Here is a 906-nt window from a genome sequence, read left to right on the forward strand (position 1 = left end):
GCTGATCCTCCCTATTTCTTTTGCCCCGCTCTTGGGTAGGCCTGCTTTCTGTTCACTCCCAGCCGTGTATATTGCTCCTTGTACATGTGCGCAACAGAGGGTGGGGGACGCCTTCCTCTCCTTTCTGCTCTCTTTCAAACTTGCTCTCCTTGATGACAGGGAACGGGGCGACACCGCTCAGTGCTTCGTACCTCAGGGTCCAGCACACCCGCTCTCTGTGTCGGGAAGCCAAGCAGCCCCTTATGTCCCTGCCGATGCCAGACCACCTCTGGCGCAGACAGGGTCAAGCACCCCACGGCGCAAGGAGGGGCCAGAGCGAGCCGCGACAGTGTAGACGTGTGCGCCATCCATGGGATGGGCAATGCGCCAGCCTGACCCGCACCTACCTCACCAGGCCCTCGCACTGCCCTGCCGGTGGGGTGGTGGGGAGCCTGGGCCACCCCGATGGCGGCACCGCGTGGCGACCGGCACAATGGGAGCGGCTGTGCGGCGACCTGCGAGGCGGGGATGGTGGGCGGAGTCTGAGTCCGAGGCGATGCTCCGATGAATGAGTAGGCGCATCGCTGTAACGTGTGTGTGTGTGTGTGCGCGTGTTCGGCTGCTTCGCACGACGCGGATGGGGGCCTGTGACAGGGCTGGTGTGTGTGTGTGTGGTGTGCGTGTGGTGTGCGTGTGGTGGTGGGGAGGTGCAGCTTAGTTTGGCCTCATGCTCTATGGCCGGAGTACTGAACTTGAAGAACTCCTTCCCTTCTCTCCACTGCTGTGACACTGACGCGTACGCAAGTTGCCGTTTCCATCGCGCCCTGTCTATCTAACCCCCTTGTCTCTCTGTCCCATACGCTTTTTTTTACGGTGGATGCGGCTCACAGATGGCTCCTCGCTCCACCTTTGACGCTGTCTGAGCGT

Source organism: Leishmania donovani, chromosome 20 (assembly GCF_000227135.1).
Source record: "Leishmania donovani BPK282A1 complete genome, chromosome 20".
Lineage (NCBI taxonomy): Eukaryota > Euglenozoa > Kinetoplastea > Trypanosomatida > Trypanosomatidae > Leishmania > Leishmania donovani.